We start from the raw sequence: 20,465 nt of genomic DNA on the forward strand, positions 1-20,465 counted from the left end.
AACCCGCGATTTCCCGTAAATCCCGGACTCGGCCCGTATAGTCAATACTATACAAAGAAGGTAACCAGGGAGTAAACTCATTTCCCGAACAATTTTTTAAATTATTTTTTCACCACTAAAACGCATGACACTTGTAGTTTTCAAAAATGTTTTCATTTTTGATGAGACGCTGAATAAAAGGAGTTTAATTGCCGGCAAACGAAAACCCGCCATTTTCCGTAAACCCCGGATTCGGCCCGTATAGCCAAAAGTATACAAAGGAAGTACCCAGGGAGTAAACTCATTTCCCAAACGATTTTTTAAATTATTTTTTCACCACTAAAGCACATGAGACTTGTAGTTTTCAAAAATGTTTTCATTTTTGATGAGACGCTGAATAAAAGAAGTTTAATCGCTGGCAAACGAAAACCCGCGACTTCCCGTAAATCCCCGACTCGGTCCGTATAGTCAAAAGTATACAAAGAAAGTACCCAGGCAGTAAACTCATTTCCAAAACGATTTTTTAAATTATCTTTTCACCACTAAAACGCATGAGACTTGTAGTTTTCAAAAATGTTTTCATTTCTGATGAGACGCTGAATAAAAGAAGTTTAATCGCCGGCAAACGAAAACCCGCCATTTCCCGTAAACCCCGGACTCGGCCCGTATAGTCAAAAGTATACAAAGAAAGTACCCAGGGAGTAAACTCATTTCCCGAACGATTTTTTAAATTATTATTTCACCACTAAAGCCCACGAGACTTGTAGTTTTTAAAAATGTTTTCATTTTTGATGAGACGCTGAATAAAAGAAGTTTAATCGCCGGCAAACGAAAACCCGCGACTTCCCGTAAATCCCCGACTCGGTCCGTATAGTCAAAAGTATACAAAGAAAGTACCCAGGGAGTAAACTCATTTCCAAAACGATTTTTTAAATTATCTTTTCACCACTAAAACGCATGAGACTTGTAGTTTTCAAAAATGTTTTCATTTCTGATGAGACGCTGAATAAAAGAAGTTTAATCGCCGGCGAACGAAAACCCGCCATTTCCTGTAAACCCCGGACTCGGCCCGTATAGTCAAAAGTATACAAAGAAAGTACCCAGGGAGTAAACTCATTTCCCGAACGATTTTTTTAATTATTATTTCACCATTAAAGCCCACGAGACTTGTAGTTTTTAAAAATGTTTTCATTTTTGATGAGACGCTGAATAAAAGAAGTTTAATCGCCGGCAAACGAAAACCCGCGATTTCCCGTAAACCCCGGACTCGGCCCGTATAGTCAAAAGTATACAAAGAAAGTACCCAGGGAGTAAACTCATTTCCCGAACGATTTTTTAAATTATTATTTCACCACTAAAGCCCACGAGACTTGTAGTTTTTAAAAATGTTTTCATTTTTGATGAGACGCTGAATAAAAGAAGTTTAATCGCCGGCAAACGAAAACCCGCGATTTCCCGTAAATCCCGGACTCGGCCCGTATAGTCAATACTATACAAAGAAGGTAACCAGGGAGTAAACTCATTTCCCGAACGATTTTTTAAATTATTTTTTCACCACTAAAACGCATGACACTTGTAGTTTTCAAAAATGTTTTCATTTTTGATGAGACGCTGAATAAAAGGAGTTTAATTGCCGGCAAACGAAAACCCGCCATTTTCCGTAAACCCCGGATTCGGCCCGTATAGTCAAAAGTATACAAAGAAAGTACCCAGGCAGTAAACTCATTTCCAAAACGATTTTTTAAATTATCTTTTCACCACTAAAACGCATGAGACTTGTAGTTTTCAAAAATGTTTTCATTTCTGATGAGACGCTGAATAAAAGAAGTTTAATCGCCGGCAAACGAAAACCCGCCATTTCCCGTAAACCCCGGACTCGGCCCGTATAGTCAAAAGTATACAAAGAAAGTACCCAGGGAGTAAACTCATTTCCCGAACGATTTTTTAAATTATTATTTCACCACTAAAGCCCACGAGACTTGTAGTTTTTAAAAATGTTTTCATTTTTGATGAGACGCTGAATAAAAGAAGTTTAATCGCCGGCAAACGAAAACCCGCGACTTCCCGTAAATCCCCGACTCGGTCCGTATAGTCAAAAGTATACAAAGAAAGTACCCAGGGAGTAAACTCATTTCCAAAACGATTTTTTAAATTATCTTTTCACCACTAAAACGCATGAGACTTGTAGTTTTTAAAAATGTTTTCATTTCTGATGAGACGCTGAATAAAAGAAGTTTAATCGCCGGCGAACGAAAACCCGCCATTTCCTGTAAACCCCGGACTCGGCCCGTATAGTCAAAAGTATACAAAGAAAGTACCCAGGGAGTAAACTCATTTCCCGAACGATTTTTTTAATTATTATTTCACCACTAAAGCCCACGAGACTTGTAGTTTTTAAAAATGTTTTCATTTTTGATGAGACGCTGAATAAAAGAAGTTTAATCGCCGGCAAACGAAAACCCGCGATTTCCCGTAAATCCCGGACTCGGCCCGTATAGTCAAAAGTATACAAAGAAGGTAACCAGGGAGTAAACTCATTTCCCGAACGATTTTTTAAATTATTTTTTCACCACTAAAACGCATGACACTTGTACTTTTTAGAAATGTTTTCATTTTTGATGAGACGCTTAATGAAAGTGGTTTAATCGCCGGCAAACGAAAACCCGCGATTTCCCGTAAATCCCGGGCTTGGCTTGTATAGTCGAATGTATACAAAGAAAGTAACCGGTGAGTAAACCCATTTCCAAAACGATTTTTCCCGAACGATTTTTTAAACTATTTTTTCACCACTAAAACGCATGACACTTGTAGTTTTCAGAAATGTTTTCATTTTTGATGAGACGCTTAAGGAAAGTGGTTTAATCGCCGGCAAACGAAAACCCGCGATTACCCGTTAATCCCGGGCTTGGCTTGTATAGTCGAATGTATACAAAGAAAGTACCCTGTGAGTAAACTCATTTCCAAAACCATTTTTTAAATTATCTTTTCACCACTAAAACGCATGAGACTTGTAGTTTTCAAAAATGTTTTCATTTTTGATGAGACGCTGAATAAAAGAAGTTTAATCGCCGGCAAACGAAAACCCGCCATTTCCCGTAAACCCCGGACTCGGCCCGTATAGTCAAAAGTATACAAAGAAAGTACCCAGGGAGTAAACTCTTCTCCCGAGCGATTTTTTAAAATATTTTTTCACCACTAAAACGCATGAGACTTGTAGTTTACAAAAATGTTTTCATTTTTGATGAGACGCTGAATAAAAGTAGTTTAACCCCCGCAAACGAAAACCTGCGATTTCCCGTAAATCCTGGACTCGGCCCGTATAGTCAAAAGTATACAAAGAAAGTACCCAGGGAGTAAACTCATTTCCCGAACGATTTTTTAAATTATTATTTAACCACTAAAGCCTATGAGACTTGCCGTTTTTAAAAATGTTTTCACTTTTGATGACACGCTGAATAAAAGAAGTTTAATCGCCGGCAAACGAAAACCCGCAACTTTCCGGAAAATCCCCGACTCGGCCGTATAGTCAAAAGTATGCAAAGAAAGTACCCTGGGAGTAAACTCATTTCCCGAACGATTTTTTAAATTATTATTTCACCACTAAAGCCCATGAGACTTGTAGTTTTTAAAAATGTTTTTATTTTTGATGAGACGCTGAATAAAAGAAGTTTAATCGCCGGCAAACGAAAACCCGCGATTTCCCGTAAATGCCGGACTCGGCCCATATAGTCAAAAGTATACAAAGAAGGTAGCCAGGGAGTAAACTCATTTCCCGAACGATCTTTTAAATTATTTTTTCACCACTAAAACGCATGAGACTTGTAGTTTTCAGAAATGTTTTCATTTTTGATGAGACGCTTAATGAAAGTGGTTTAATCGCTGGCAAACGAAAACCCGCGATTTCCCGTAAATCCCAGGTTTGGCCGTATAGTCGAATGTATACAAAGAAAGTACCCTGTGAGTAAACTCATTTCCAAAACGATTTTTTAAATTATCTTTTCACCACTAAAACGCATGAGACTTGTAGTTTTTAAAAATGTTTTCATTTTTGATGAGACGCTGAATAAAACAAGTTTAATCGCCGGCAAACGAAAACCCGCGACTTCCCGTAAATCCCGGACTCGGCCTATATAGTCAAAAGTATACAAAGAAAGTACCCAGGGAGTAAACTCATTTCCCGAACGATTTTTTAAATTATTTTTTCTTCACTAAAACGCATGAGACTTGTAGTTTTCAGAAATGTTGTCATTTTTGGTGAGACGCTTAATGAAAGTGGTTTAATCGCCGGCAAACGAAACCCGCGATTTCCCGTACATCCCGGCCTTGGCCTGCATAGTCGAATGTATACAAAGAAAGTACCCAGGGAGTAAACTCATTTCCCGAACGATTTTTTAAATTATTATTTAACCACTAAAGCCCATGAGACTTGTAGTTTTTAAAAATGTTTTCAATTTTGATGAGACGCTGAATAAAAGAAGTTTAATCGCCGGCAAACGAAAACCCGCGACTTCCTGTAAATCTCCGACTCGGCCCATATAGTCAAAAGTATACAAAGAAAGTACCCAGGGAGTAAACACATTTCCCGAACGATTTTTTAAATTATTTTTTCAACACTAAAACGCATGAGACTTGTAGTTTTCAGAAATGTTTTCATTTTTGATGACACGATTAATGGAAGTGGTTTAATCGCCGGCAAACGAAACCCGCGATTTCCCGTACATCCCGGGCTTGGCCCGTATAGTCGAATGTATACAAAGAAAGTACCCAGGAAGTAAACTCATTTCCGAACGATTTTTTAAATTATTATTTAACCACTAAAGCCCATGAGACTTGTAGTTTTTAAAAATGTTTTCATTTTTGATGAGACGCTGAATAAAAGAAGTTTAATCGCCGGCAAACGAAAACCCGCGACTTCCCGTAAATCTCCGACTCGGCCCGTATAGTCAAAAGTATACAAAGAAAGTACCCAGGGAGTAAACTCATTTCCCGAACGATTTTTTAAATTATTTTTTCACCACTAAAACGCACGACACTTGTAGTTTTCAAAAATGTTTTCATTTTTGATGAGACGCTGAATAAAAGGAGTTTAATTGCCGGCAAACGAAAACCCGCCATTTTCCGTAAACCCCGGACTCGGCCCGTATAGTCAAAAGTATGCAAAGAAAGTACCCTGGGAGTAAACTCATTTCCCGAACGATTTTTTAAATTATTATTTCACCACTAAAGCCCATGAGACTTGTAGTTTTTAAAAATGTTTTTATTTTTGATGAGACGCTGAATAAAAGAAGTTTAATCGCCGGCAAACGAAAACCCGCGATTTCCCGTAAATGCCGGACTCGGCCCGTATAGTCAAAAGTATACAAAGAAGGTAGCCAAGGAGTAAACTCATTTCCCGAACGATCTTTTAAATTATTTTTTCACCACTAAAACGCATGAGACTTGTAGTTTTCAGAAATGTTTTCATTTTTGATGAGACGCTTAATGAAAGTGGTTTAATCGCTGGCAAACGAAAACCCGCGATTTCCCGTAAATCCCAGGTTTGGCCGTATAGTCGAATGTATACAAAGAAAGTACCCTGTGAGTAAACTCATTTCCAAAACGATTTTTTAAATTATCTTTTCACCACTAAAACGCATGAGACTTGTAGTTTTCAAAAATGTTTTCATTTTTGATGAGACGCTGAATAAAACAAGTTTAATCGCCGGCAAACGAAAACCCGCGACTTCCCGTAAATCCCGGACTCGGCCTATATAGTCAAAAGTATACAAAGAAAGTACCCAGGGAGTAAACTCATTTCCCGAACGATTTTTTAAATTATTTTTTCTTCACTAAAACGCATGAGACTTGTAGTTTTCAGAAATGTTTTCATTTTTGATGAGACGCTTAATGAAAGTGGTTTAATCGCCGGCAAACGAAACCCGCGATTTTCCGTACATCCCGGCCTTGGCCTGCATAGTCGAATTATACAAAGAAAGTACCCAGGGAGTAAACTCATTTCCCGAACGATTTTTTAAATTATTATTTAACCACTAAAGCCCATGAGACTTGTAGTTTTTAAAAATGTTTTCAATTTTGATGAGACGCTGAATAAAAGAAGTTTAATCGCCGGCAAACGAAAACCCGCGATTTCCCGTAAATGCCGGACTCGGCCCGTATAGTCAAAAGTATACAAAGAAGGTAGCCAAGGAGTAAACTCATTTCCCGAACGATCTTTTAAATTATTTTTTCACCACTAAAACGCATGAGACTTGTAGTTTTCAGAAATGTTTTCATTTTTGATGAGACGCTTAATGAAAGTGGTTTAATCGCTGGCAAACGAAAACCCGCGATTTCCCGTAAATCCCAGGTTTGGCCGTATAGTCGAATGTATACAAAGAAAGTACCCTGTGAGTAAACTCATTTCCAAAACGATTTTTTAAATTATCTTTTCACCACTAAAACGCATGAGACTTGTAGTTTTCAAAAATGTTTTCATTTTTGATGAGACGCTGAATAAAACAAGTTTAATCGCCGGCAAACGAAAACCCGCGACTTCCCGTAAATCCCGGACTCGGCCTATATAGTCAAAAGTATACAAAGAAAGTACCCAGGGAGTAAACTCATTTCCCGAACGATTTTTTAAATTATTTTTTCTTCACTAAAACGCATGAGACTTGTAGTTTTCAGAAATGTTTTCATTTTTGATGAGACGCTTAATGAAAGTGGTTTAATCGCCGGCAAACGAAACCCGCGATTTCCCGTACATCCCGGCCTTGGCCTGCATAGTCGAATGTATACAAAGAAAGTACCCAGGGAGTAAACTCATTTCCCGAACGATTTTTTAAATTATTATTTAACCACTAAAGCCCATGAGACTTGTAGTTTTTAAAAATGTTTTCAATTTTGATGAGACGCTGAATAAAAGAAGTCTAATCGCCGGCAAACGAAAACCCGCGACTTCCTGTAAATCTCCGACTCGGCCCATATAGTCAAAAGTATACAAAGAAAGTACCCAGGGAGTAAACACATTTCCCGAACGATTTTTTAAATTATTTTTTCAACACTAAAACGCATGAGACTTGTAGTTTTCAGAAATGTTTTCATTTTTGATGACACGATTAATGAAAGTGGTTTAATCGCCGGCAAACGAAACCCGCGATTTCCCGTACATCCCAGGCTTGGCCCGTATAGTCGAATGTATACAAAGAAAGTACCCAGGAAGTAAACTCATTTCCGAACGATTTTTTAAATTATTATTTAACCACTAAAGCCCATGAGACTTGTAGTTTTTAAAAATGTTTTCATTTTTGATGAGACGCTGAATAAAAGAAGTTTAATCGCCGGCAAACGAAAACCCGCCATTTTCCGTAAACCCCGGACTCGGCCCGTATAGCCAAAAGTATACAAAGGAAGTACCCAGGGAGTATACTCATTTCCCGAACGATTTTTTAAATTATTTTTTCAGCACTAAAGCCCATGAGACTTGTAGTTTTTAAAAATGTTTTTATTTTTGATGAGACGCTGAATAAAAGAAGTTTAATCGCCGGCAAACGAAAACCCGCGATTTCCCGTAAATGCCGGACTCGGCCCATATAGTCAAAAGTATACAAAGAAGGTAGCCAGGGAGTAAACTCATTTCCCGAACGATCTTTTAAATTATTTTTTCACCACTAAAACGCATGAGACTTGTAGTTTTCAGAAATGTTTTCATTTTTGATGAGACGCTTAATGAAAGTGGTTTAATCGCTGGCAAACGAAAACCCGCGATTTCCCGTAAATCCCAGGTTTGGCCGTATAGTCGAATGTATACAAAGAAAGTACCCTGTGAGTAAACTCATTTCCAAAACGATTTTTTAAATTATCTTTTCACCACTAAAACGCATGAGACTTGTAGTTTTCAAAAATGTTTTCATTTTTGATGAGACGCTGAATAAAACAAGTTTAATCGCCGGCAAACGAAAACCCGCGACTTCCCGTAAATCCCGGACTCGGCCTATATAGTCAAAAGTATACAAAGAAAGTACCCAGGGAGTAAACTCATTTCCCGAACGATTTTTTAAATTATTTTTTCTTCACTAAAACGCATGAGACTTGTAGTTTTCAGAAATGTTGTCATTTTTGATGAGACGCTTAATGAAAGTGGTTTAATCGCCGGCAAACGAAACCCGCGATTTCCCGTACATCCCGGCCTTGGCCTGCATAGTCGAATGTATACAAAGAAAGTACCCAGGGAGTAAACTCATTTCCCGAACGATTTTTTAAATTATTATTTAACCACTAAAGCCCATGAGACTTGTAGTTTTTAAAAATGTTTTCAATTTTGATGAGACGCTGAATAAAAGAAGTTTAATCGCCGGCAAACGAAAACCCGCGACTTCCTGTAAATCTCCGACTCGGCCCATATAGTCAAAAGTATACAAAGAAAGTACCCAGGGAGTAAACACATTTCCCGAACGATTTTTTAAATTATTTTTTCAACACTAAAACGCATGAGACTTGTAGTTTTCAGAAATGTTTTTATTTTTGATGACACGATTAATGGAAGTGGTTTAATCGCCGGTAAACGAAACCCGCGATTTCCCGTACATCCCGGGCTTGGCCGTATAGTCGAATGTATACAAAGAAAGTACCCAGGAAGTAAACTCATTTCCGAACGATTTTTTAAATTATTATTTAACCACTAAAGCCCATGAGACTTGTAGTTTTTAAAAATGTTTTCATTTTTGATGAGACGCTGAATAAAAGAAGTTTAATCGCCGGCAAACGAAAACCCGCGATTTCCCGTAAATGCCGGACTCGGCCCGTATAGTCAAAAGTATACAAAGAAGGTAGCCAAGGAGTAAACTCATTTCCCGAACGATCTTTTAAATTATTTTTTCACCACTAAAACGCATGAGACTTGTAGTTTTCAGAAATGTTTTCATTTTTGATGAGACGCTTAATGAAAGTGGTTTAATCGCTGGCAAACGAAAACCCGCGATTTCCCGTAAATCCCAGGTTTGGCGGTATAGTCGAATGTATACAAAGAAAGTACCCTGTGAGTAAACTCATTTCCAAAACGATTTTTTAAATTATCTTTTCACCACTAAAACGCATGAGACTTGTAGTTTTCAAAAATGTTTTCATTTTTGATGAGACGCTGAATAAAACAAGTTTAATCGCCGGCAAACGAAAACCCGCGACTTCCCGTAAATCCCGGACTCGGCCTATATAGTCAAAAGTATACAAAGAAAGTACCCAGGGAGTAAACTCATTTCCCGAACGATTTTTTAAGTTATTTTTTCTTCACTAAAACGCATGAGACTTGTAGTTTTCAGAAATGTTTTCATTTTTGATGAGACGCTTAATGAAAGTGGTTTAATCGCCGGCAAACGAAACCCGCGATTTCCCGTACATCCCGGCCTTGGCCTGCATAGTCGAATTATACAAAGAAAGTACCCAGGGAGTAAACTCATTTCCCGAACGATTTTTTAAATTATTATTTAACCACTAAAGCCCATGAGACTTGTAGTTTTTAAAAATGTTTTCAATTTTGATGAGACGCTGAATAAAAGAAGTTTAATCGCCGGCAAACGAAAACCCGCGATTTCCCGTAAATGCCGGACTCGGCCCGTATAGTCAAAAGTATACAAAGAAGGTAGCCAAGGAGTAAACTCATTTCCCGAACGATCTTTTAAATTATTTTTTCACCACTAAAACGCATGAGACTTGTAGTTTTCAGAAATGTTTTCATTTTTGATGAGACGCTTAATGAAAGTGGTTTAATCGCTGGCAAACGAAAACCCGCGATTTCCCGTAAATCCCAGGTTTGGCCATATAGTCGAATGTATACAAAGAAAGTACCCTGTGAGTAAACTCATTTCCAAAACGATTTTTTAAATTATCTTTTCACCACTAAAACGCATGAGACTTGTAGTTTTCAAAAATGTTTTCATTTTTGATGAGACGCTGAATAAAACAAGTTTAATCGCCGGCAAACGAAAACCCGCGACTTCCCGTAAATCCCGGACTCGGCCTATATAGTCAAAAGTATACAAAGAAAGTACCCAGGGAGTAAACTCATTTCCCGAACGATTTTTTAAATTATTTTTTCTTCACTAAAACGCATGAGACTTGTAGTTTTCAGAAATGTTTTCATTTTTGATGAGACGCTTAATGAAAGTGGTTTAATCGCCGGCAAACGAAACCCGCGATTTCCCGTACATCCCGGCCTTGGCCTGCATAGTCGAATGTATACAAAGAAAGTACCCAGGGAGTAAACTCATTTCCCGAACGATTTTTTAAATTATTATTTAACCACTAAAGCCCATGAGACTTGTAGTTTTTAAAAATGTTTTCAATTTTGATGAGACGCTGAATAAAAGAAGTCTAATCGCCGGCAAACGAAAACCCGCGACTTCCTGTAAATCTCCGACTCGGCCCATATAGTCAAAAGTATACAAAGAAAGTACCCAGGGAGTAAACACATTTCCCGAACGATTTTTTAAATTATTTTTTCAACACTAAAACGCATGAGACTTGTAGTTTTCAGAAATGTTTTCATTTTTGATGACACGATTAATGAAAGTGGTTTAATCGCCGGCAAACGAAACCCGCGATTTCCCGTACATCCCGGGCTTGGCCCGTATAGTCGAATGTATACAAAGAAAGTACCCAGGAAGTAAACTCATTTCCGAACGATTTTTTAAATTATTATTTAACCACTAAAGCCCATGAGACTTGTAGTTTTTAAAAATGTTTTCATTTTTGATGAGACGCTGAATAAAAGAAGTTTAATCGCCGGCAAACGAAAACCCGCCATTTTCCGTAAACCCCGGACTCGGCCCGTATAGCCAAAAGTATACAAAGGAAGTACCCAGGGAGTATACTCATTTCCCGAACGATTTTTTAAATTATTTTTTCAGCACTAAAGCACATGAGACTTGTAGTTTTTAAAAATGTTTTCATTTTTGATGAGACGCTGAATAAAAGAAGTTTAATCGCCGGCAAACGAAAACCCGCGACTTCCCGTAAATCCCCGACTCGGCCCGTATAGTCAAAAGCATACAAAGGAAGTACCCAGGGAGTAAACTCATTTCCAAAACGATTTTTTAAATTATCTTTTCACCACTAAAACGCATGAGACTTGTAGTTTTCAAAAATGTTTTCATTTCTGATGAGACGCTGAATAAAAGAAGTTTAATCGCCTGCAAACGAAAACCCGCCATTTCCCGTAAACCCCGGACTCGGCCCGTATAGTCAAAAGTATACAAAGAAAGTACCCAGGGAGTAAACTCATTTCCCGAACGATTTTTTAAATTATTATTTCACCACTAAAGCCCACGAGACTTGTAGTTTTTAAAAATGTTTTCATTTTTGATGAGACGCTGAATAAAAGAAGTTTAATCGCCGGCAAACGAAAACCCGCGATTTCCCGTAAATCCCGGACTCGGCCCGTATAGTCAAAAGTATACAAAGAAGGTAACCAGGGTGTAAACTCATTTCCCGAAGGATTTTTTAAATTATTTTTTCACCACTAAAACGCATGACACTTGTAGTTTTCAAAAATGTTTTCATTTTTGATGAGACGCTTAATGAAAGTGGTTTAATCGCCGGCAAACGAAAACCCGCGATTTCCCGTAAATCCCGGGCTTGGCTTGTATAGTCGAATGTATACAAAGAAAGTACCCTGTGAGTAAACTCATTTCCAAAACCATTTTTTAAATTATCTTTTCACCACTAAAACGCATGAGACTTGTAGTTTTCAAAAATGTTTTCATTTTTGATGAGACGCTGAATAAAAGAAGTTTAATCGCCGGCAAACGAAAACCCGCCATTTCCCGTAAACCCCGGACTCGGCCCGTATAGTCAAAAGTATACAAAGAAAGTACCCAGGGAGTAAACTCTTCTCCCGAGCGATTTTTTAAAATATTTTTTCACCACTAAAACGCATGAGACTTGTAGTTTTCAGAAATGTTTTCATTTTTGATGAGACGCTTAATGAAAGTGGTTTAATCGCTGGCAAACGAAAACCCGCGATTTCCCGTAAATCCCAGGTTTGGCCGTATAGTCGAATGTATACAAAGAAAGTACCCTGTGAGTAAACTCATTTCCAAAACGATTTTTTAAATTATCTTTTCACCACTAAAACGCATGAGACTTGCAGTTTTCAAAAATGTTTTCATTTTTGATGAGACGCTGAATAAAACAAGTTTAATCGCCGGCAAACGAAAACCCGCGACTTCCCGTAAATCCCGGACTCGGCCTATATAGTCAAAAGTATACAAAGAAAGTACCCAGGGAGTAAACTCATTTCCCGAACGATTTTTTAAATTATTTTTTCTTCACTAAAACGCATGAGACTTGTAGTTTTCAGAAATGTTGTCATTTTTGATGAGACGCTTAATGAAAGTGGTTTAATCGCCGGCAAACGAAACCCGCGATTTCCCGTACATCCCGGCCTTGGCCTGCATAGTCGAATGTATACAAAGAAAGTACCCAGGGAGTAAACTCATTTCCCGAACGATTTTTTAAATTATTATTTAACCACTAAAGCCCATGAGACTTGTAGTTTTTAAAAATGCTTTCAATTTTGATGAGACGCTGAATAAAAGAAGTTTAATCGCCGGCAAACGAAAACCCGCGACTTCCTGTAAATCTCCGACTCGGCCCATATAGTCAAAAGTATACAAAGAAAGTACCCAGGGAGTAAACACATTTCCCGAACGATTTTTTAAATTATTTTTTCAACACTAAAACGCATGAGACTTGTAGTTTTCAGAAATGTTTTCATTTTTGATGACACGATTAATGGAAGTGGTTTAATCGCCGGCAAACGAAACCCGCGATTTCCCGTACATCCCGGGCTTGGCCCGTATAGTCGAATGTATACAAAGAAAGTACCCAGGAAGTAAACTCATTTCCGAACGATTTTTTAAATTATTATTTAACCACTAAAGCCCATGAGACTTGTAGTTTTTAAAAATGTTTTCATTTTTGATGAGACGCTGAATAAAAGAAGTTTAATCGCCGGCAAACGAAAACCCGCGACTTCCCGTAAATCTCCGACTCGGCCCGTATAGTCAAAAGTATACAAAGAAAGTACCCAGGGAGTAAACTCATTTCCCGAACGATTTTTTAAATTATTTTTTCACCACTAAAACGCACGACACTTGTAGTTTTCAAAAATGTTTTCATTTTTGATGAGACGCTGAATAAAAGGAGTTTAATTGCCGGCAAACGAAAACCCGCCATTTTCCGTAAACCCCGGACTCGGCCCGTATAGTCAAAAGTATGCAAAGAAAGTACCCTGGGAGTAAACTCATTTCCCGAACGATTTTTTAAATTATTATTTCACCACTAAAGCCCATGAGACTTGTAGTTTTTAAAAATGTTTTTATTTTTGATGAGACGCTGAATAAAAGAAGTTTAATCGCCGGCAAACGAAAACCCGCGATTTCCCGTAAATGCCGGACTCGGCCCGTATAGTCAAAAGTATACAAAGAAGGTAGCCAAGGAGTAAACTCATTTCCCGAACGATCTTTTAAATTATTTTTTCACCACTAAAACGCATGAGACTTGTAGTTTTCAGAAATGTTTTCATTTTTGATGAGACGCTTAATGAAAGTGGTTTAATCGCTGGCAAACGAAAACCCGCGATTTCCCGTAAATCCCAGGTTTGGCCGTATAGTCGAATGTATACAAAGAAAGTACCCTGTGAGTAAACTCATTTCCAAAACGATTTTTTAAATTATCTTTTCACCACTAAAACGCATGAGACTTGTAGTTTTCAAAAATGTTTTCATTTTTGATGAGACGCTGAATAAAACAAGTTTAATCGCCGGCAAACGAAAACCCGCGACTTCCCGTAAATCCCGGACTCGGCCTATATAGTCAAAAGTATACAAAGAAAGTACCCAGGGAGTAAACTCATTTCCCGAACGATTTTTTAAATTATTTTTTCTTCACTAAAACGCATGAGACTTGTAGTTTTCAGAAATGTTTTCATTTTTGATGAGACGCTTAATGAAAGTGGTTTAATCGCCGGCAAACGAAACCCGCGATTTCCCGTACATCCCGGCCTTGGCCTGCATAGTCGAATTATACAAAGAAAGTACCCAGGGAGTAAACTCATTTCCCGAACGATTTTTTAAATTATTATTTAACCACTAAAGCCCATGAGACTTGTAGTTTTTAAAAATGTTTTCAATTTTGATGAGACGCTGAATAAAAGAAGTTTAATCGCCGGCAAACGAAAACCCGCGATTTCCCGTAAATGCCGGACTCGGCCCGTATAGTCAAAAGTATACAAAGAAGGTAGCCAAGGAGTAAACTCATTTCCCGAACGATCTTTTAAATTATTTTTTCACCACTAAAACGCATGAGACTTGTAGTTTTCAGAAATGTTTTCATTTTTGATGAGACGCTTAATGAAAGTGGTTTAATCGCTGGCAAACAAAAACCCGCGATTTCCCGTAAATCCCAGGTTTGGCCGTATAGTCGAATGTATACAAAGAAAGTACCCTGTGAGTAAACTCATTTCCAAAACGATTTTTTAAATTATCTTTTCACCACTAAAACGCATGAGACTTGTAGTTTTCAGAAATGTTTTCATTTTTGATGAGACGCTTAATGAAAGTGGTTTAATCGCCGGCAAACGAAACCCGCGATTTCCCGTACATCCCGGCCTTGGCCTGCATAGTCGAATGTATACAAAGAAAGTACCCAGGGAGTAAACTCATTTCCCGAACGATTTTTTAAATTATTATTTAACCACTAAAGCCCATGAGACTTGTAGTTTTTAAAAATGTTTTCAATTTTGATGAGACGCTGAATAAAAGAAGTTTAATCGCGGGCAAACGAAAACCCGCGACTTCCTGTAAATCTCCGACTCGGCCCATATAGTCAAAAGTATACAAAGAAAGTACCCAGGGAGTAAACACATTTCCCGAACGATTTTTTAAATTATTTTTTCAACACTAAAACGCATGAGACTTGTAGTTTTCAGAAATGTTTTCATTTTTGATGACACGATTAATGAAAGTGGTTTAATCGCCGGCAAACGAAACCCGCGATTTCCCGTACATCCCGGGCTTGGCCCGTATAGTCGAATGTATACAAAGAAAGTACCCAGGAAGTAAACTCATTTCCGAACGATTTTTTAAATTATTATTTAACCACTAAAGCCCATGAGACTTGTAGTTTTTAAAAATGTTTTCATTTTTGATGAGACGCTGAATAAAAGAAGTTTAATCGCCGGCAAACGAAAACCCGCCATTTTCCGTAAACCCCGGACTCGGCCCGTATAGCCAAAAGTATACAAAGGAAGTACCCAGGGAGTATACTCATTTCCCGAACGATTTTTTAAATTATTTTTTCAGCACTAAAGCACATGAGACTTGTAGTTTTTAAAAATGTTTTCATTTTTGATGAGACGCTGAATAAAAGAAGTTTAATCGCCGGCAAACGAAAACCCGCGACTTCCCGTAAATCCCCGACTCGGCCCGTATAGTCAAAAGCATACAAAGGAAGTACCCAGGGAGTAAACTCATTTCCAAAACGATTTTTTAAATTATCTTTTCACCACTAAAACGCATGAGACTTGTAGTTTTCAAAAATGTTTTCATTTCTGATGAGACGCTGAATAAAAGAAGTTTATTCGCCGGCAAACGAAAACCCGCCATTTCCCGTAAACCCCGGACTCAGCCCGTATAGTCAAAAGTATACAAAGAAAGTACCCAGGGAGTAAACTCATTTCCGGAACGATTTTTTAAATTATTATTTCACCACTAAAGCCCACGAGACTTGTAGTTTTTAAAAATGTTTTCATTTTTGATGAGACGCTGAATAAAAGAAGTTTAATCGCCGGCAAACGAAAACCCGCGATTTCCCGTAAATCCCGGACTCGGCCCGTATAGTCAAAAGTATACAAAGAAGGTAACCAGGGAGTAAACTCATTTCCCGAAGGATTTTTTAAATTATTTTTTCACCACTAAAACGCATGACACTTGTAGTTTTCAAAAATGTTTTCATTTTTGATGAGACGCTTAATGAAAGTGGTTTAATCGCCGGCAAACGAAAACCCGCGATTTCCCGTAAATCCCGGGCTTGGCTTGTATAGTCGAATGTATACAAAGAAAGTACCCTGTGAGTAAACTCATTTCCAAAACCATTTTTTAAATTATCTTTTCACCACTAAAACGCATGAGACTTGTAGTTTTCAAAAATGTTTTCATTTTTGATGAGACGCTGAATAAAAGAAGTTTAATCGCCGGCAAACGAAAACCCGCTATTTCCCGTAAACCCCGGACTCGGCCCGTATAGTCAAAAGTATACAAAGAAAGTACCCAGGGAGTAAACTCTTCTCCCGAGCGATTTTTTAAAATATTTTTTCACCACTAAAACGCATGAGACTTGTAGTTTACAAAAATGTTTTCATTTTTGATGAGACGCTGAATAAAAGAAGTTTAATCGCCGGCAAACGAAAACCCGCGACTTCCCGTAAATCCTGGACTCGGCCCGTATAGTCAAAAGTATACAAAGAAAGTACCCAGGGAGTAAACTCATTTCCCGAACGATTTTTTAAATTATTATTTATCCACTAAAGCCCATGAGACTTGCCGTTTTTAAAAATGTTTTCACTTTTGATGACACGCTGAATAAAAGAAGTTTAATCGCCGGCAAACGAAAACCCGCAACTTCCCGGAAAATCCCCGACTCGGCCGTATAGCCAAAAGTATGCAAAGAAAGTACCCTGGGAGTAAACTCATTTACAAAACGATTTTTTAAATTATCTTTTCACCACTAAAACGCATGAGACTTGTAGTTTTCAAAAATGTTTTCATTTTTGATGAGACGCTGAATAAAACAAGTTTAATCGCCGGCAAACGAAAACCCGCGACTTCCCGTAAATCCCGGACTCGGCCTGTATAGTCAAAAGTATACAAAGAAAGTACCCAGGGAGTAAACTCATTTCCGGAACGATTTTTTAAATTATTTTTTCTTCACTAAAACGCATGACACTTGTAGTTTTCAGAAATGTTTTCATTTTTGTTGAGACGCTTAATGAAAGTGGTTTAATCGCCGGCAAACGAAACACGCGATTTCCCGTACATCCCGTGCTTGGCCCGTATAGTCGAATGTATACAAAGAAAGTACCCAGGGAGTAAACTAATTTCCCGAACGATTTTTTAAATTATTATTTAACCACTAAAGCCCATGAGACTTGTAGTTTTTAAAAATATTTTCATTTTTGATGAGACGCTGAATAAAAGAAGTTTAATCGCCGGCAAACGAAAACCCGCGACTTCTCGTAAATCTCCAACTCGGCCCGTATAGTCAAAAATATACAAAGAAAGTACCCAGGGAGTAAACCCATTTCCCGAACGATTTTTTAAACTATTTTTTCACCACTAAAACGCATGAGACTTGTAGTGTTCAGAAATGTTTTCATTTTTGATGAGACGCTTAGTGAAAGTGGTTTAATTGCCGGCAAACGAAATTCCGCGATTTCCCGTAAATCCCGGGCTTCGCCCGTATAGTCGAATGTATACAAAGAAAGTACGCTGTGAGTAAACTCATTTCCAAAACGATTTCTTAAATTATCTTTTCACCACTAAAGCGCATGAGAGTTGTAGTTTTCAAAAATGTTTTCATTTTTGATGAGACGCTGAATAAAAGGAGTTTAATCGCCAGCAAACGAAAACCCGCGATTTCCCGTAAACCCCGGACTCGGCCCGTATAGTCAAAAGTATACAAAGAAAGTACCCAGGGAGTAAACTCATTTCCCGAACGATTTTTTAAATTATTATTTCACCACTAAAGCCCATGAGACTTGTAGTTTTCAAAAATGTTTTCATTTTTGATGAGACGCTGAATAAATGAAGTTTAATCGCCGGCAAACGAAATTCCGTGATTTCCCGTAAATCCCGGGCTTGGCCCGTATAGTCGAATGTATACAAAGAAAGTACCCTGTGAGTAAACTCATTTCCAAAACGATTTTTTAAATTATCTTTTCACCACTAAAGTGCATGAGACTTGTGGCTTTGAAAAATGTTTTCATTTTAGATGAGACGCTGAATAAAAGGAGTTTAATCGCCGGCAAACGAAAACCCGCCATTTCCCGTAAACCCCGGACTCGGCCCGTATAGTCAAAAGTATACAAAGAAAGTACCCAGGGAGTAAACTCATTTCCCGAACGATTTTTTAAATTATTATTTCACCACTAAAGCCCATGAGACTTGTAGTTTTCAAAAATGTTTTCATTTTTGATGAGACGCTGAATAAATGAAGTTTAATCGCCGGCAAACGAAAACCCGCGATTTCCCGTAAATCCCGGATTCGGCCCGTATAGTCAAAAGTATACAAATAAGGTACCCAGGGAGTAAACTCATTTCCCGAACGATTTTTTAAATTATTATTTCACCACTAAAGCCCACGAGACTTGTAGTTTTTAAAAATGTTTTCATTTTTGATGAGACGCTGAATAAAAGAAGTTTAATCGCCGGCAAACGAAAACCCGCGATTTCCCGTAAATCCCGGACTCGGCCCGTATAGTCAAAAGTATACAAAGAAGGTAACCAGGGAGTAAACTCATTTCCCGAACGATTTTTTAAATTATTTTTTCACCACTAAAACGCATGACACTTGTAGTTTTCAAAAATGTTTTCATTTTTGATGAGACGCTTAATGAAAGTGGTTTAATCGCCGGCAAACGAAAACCCGCCATTTCCCGTAAATCCAGGGCTTGGCTTGTATAGTCGAATGTATACAAAGAAAGTACCCTGTGAGTAAACTCATTTCCAAAACCATTTTTTAAATTATCTTTTCACCACTAAAACGCATGAGACTTGTAGTTTTCAAAAATGTTTTCATTTTTGATGAGATGCTGAATAAAAGAAGTTTAATCGCCGGCAAACGAAAACCCGCCATTTCCCGTAAACCCCGGACTCGGCCCGTATAGTCAAAAGTATACAAAGAAAGTACCCAGGGAGTAAACTCTTCTCCCAAGCGATTTTTTAAAATATCTTTTCACCACTAAAACGCATGAGACTTGTAGTTTACAAAAATGTTTTCATTTTTGATGAGACGCTGAATAAAAGAAGTTTAATCGCCGGCAAACGAAAACCTGCGATTTCCCGTAAATCCTGGACTCGGCCCGTATAGTCAAAAGTATACAAAGAAAGTACCCAGGGAGTAAACTCATTTCCCGAACGATTTTTTAAATTATTATTTAACCACTAAAGCCCATGAGACTTGCCGTTTTTAAAAATGTTTTCACTTTTGATGACACGCTGAATAAAAGAAGTTTAATCGCCGGCACACGAAAACCCGCGACTTCCCGTAAATCTCCAACTCGGCCCGTATAGTCAAAAATATACAAAGAAAGTACCCTGTGAGTAAACTCATTTCCAAAACGATTTTTTAAATTATCTTTTCACCACTAAAGCGCATGAGACTTGTAGTTTTTAGAAATGTTTTCATTTTTGATGAGACGCCTAATGAAAGTGGTTTAATCGCCGGCAAACGAAAATTCGCGACTTCCCGTAAATCCCGGACTCGACCCGTATAGTCAAAAGTATACAAAGAAAGTACCCTGTGAGTAAACTCATTTCCAAAACGATTTTTTAAATTATCTTTTCACCACTAAAGCGCATGAGACTTGTAGTTTTCAAAAATGTTTTCATTTTTGATGAGACGCTGAATAAAAGGAGTTTAATCGCCGGCAAACGAAAACCCGCCATTTCCCGTAAACCCCGGACTCGGCCCGTATAGTCAAAAGTATACAAAGAAAGTACCCAGGGAGTAAACTCATTTCCCGAACGATTTTTTAAATTATTATTTCACCACTAAAGCCCATGAGACTTGTAGTTTTCAAAAATGTTTTCATTTTTGATGAGACGCTGAATAAATGAAGTTTAATCGCCGGCAAACGAAAACCTGCGATTTCCTGTAAATCCCGGATTCGGCCCGTATAGTCAAAAGTATACAAAGAAAGTACCCAGGTATTAAACTCATTTCCCGAACGATTTTTTAATTTTTTTTTTTTTTTACCACTAAAATGCATGAGACTTGTAGTTTTCAGAAATGTTTTCATTTTTGATGAGACGCTGTATAAAAGGAGTTTAATCGCCGGCAAACGAAAACCCGCCATTTCCCGTAAACCCCGGACTCGGTCCGTATAGTCAAAAGTATACAAAGAAAGTACCCTGGGAGTAAACTCACTTCCCGAACGATTTTTTAAATTATTATTTCACCACTAAAACGCATGCGACTTGTACTTTTCAAAAATGTTTTCTTTTTTGATGAGACGCTGAATAAAAGAAGTTTAATCGCCGGCAAACGAAAACCCGCGACTTCCCGTAAATCCCGGACTCGGCCCGTATAGTCAAAAGTATACAAAGAAAGTACCCAGGGAGTAAACTCATTTCCCGAACGATTTTTTAAATTATTTTTTCATCACTAAACGCATGAGACTTGTAGTTTTCAGAAATGTTTTCATTTTTGATGACACGGTTAATGAAAGTGGT

The sequence above is a fragment of the Hydractinia symbiolongicarpus genome, chromosome 7, assembly GCF_029227915.1.
Source record: "Hydractinia symbiolongicarpus strain clone_291-10 chromosome 7, HSymV2.1, whole genome shotgun sequence".
NCBI classification, from domain to species: domain Eukaryota; kingdom Metazoa; phylum Cnidaria; class Hydrozoa; order Anthoathecata; family Hydractiniidae; genus Hydractinia; species Hydractinia symbiolongicarpus.